The 615-nt window shown below is 35.6% G+C and overlaps 1 non-coding gene across 1 annotated transcript; it reads right to left on the bottom strand.

Annotated features, from left to right (window-relative positions):
- Nucleotides 1-406: 406 nt before the first annotated feature.
- Nucleotides 407-589, bottom strand: LOC115284840. The gene has a single exon (XR_003905350.1). It is a non-coding gene; the product is annotated as a U2 spliceosomal RNA (small nuclear RNA).
- Nucleotides 590-615: the final 26 nt, after the last annotated feature.

Below are 615 nucleotides of genomic sequence, written 5' to 3' on the forward strand. Positions count from 1 at the left end.
CAACAAACTAGAAAAAGCACAAACTCAAAACCTAACAGAGCACCTAAGGAAACTAGAAAGGGAGCAGCAAGAACACCCCAAACCAAGCAAAAGAAAAGAAATAATAAAGATCAGAGCTGAATTAAACAAGATAGAATCCACAAAAACAATTGAACAGATCAATAAAACCAAGAGTTGGTTTTTTGAAAAAATAAACAAAATCGATAACCTTTAGCTAGGCTCCTCAGAAAGAAAAGAGAGAACATACAAATAGACAAAATCATGAAGGAAAATGGATCTATTACAACGGATCCCTCAGAAATATAAGCAATCATCAGAGATTACTGGAAAAATTATATGCCAACAAACTGGACAATCTAGAAGAAATGGACAAATTCCTAGACACACATGCACTACCAAAATTCAAATGGGAAGAGATAGAAAATCTGAACAGACCCATAACCAGTGAAGAAATTGAATCAGTTATCAAAAAATCTCCCAACGAATAAAAGCCCAGGGTTGGATGGATTCCCAGGGGAATTCTACCAGACGTTTAAACTGATAAGAACAGATTCTACACTTGATCTTAGCCAAAAGGCCGAGAAGCGATTCTACCAGACTTTTAAAGAAGAGTTA

Source organism: Suricata suricatta, unplaced genomic scaffold (genome assembly GCF_006229205.1).
Source record: "Suricata suricatta isolate VVHF042 unplaced genomic scaffold, meerkat_22Aug2017_6uvM2_HiC HiC_scaffold_22711, whole genome shotgun sequence".
Classification (NCBI taxonomy): Eukaryota; Metazoa; Chordata; class Mammalia; order Carnivora; family Herpestidae; genus Suricata; species Suricata suricatta.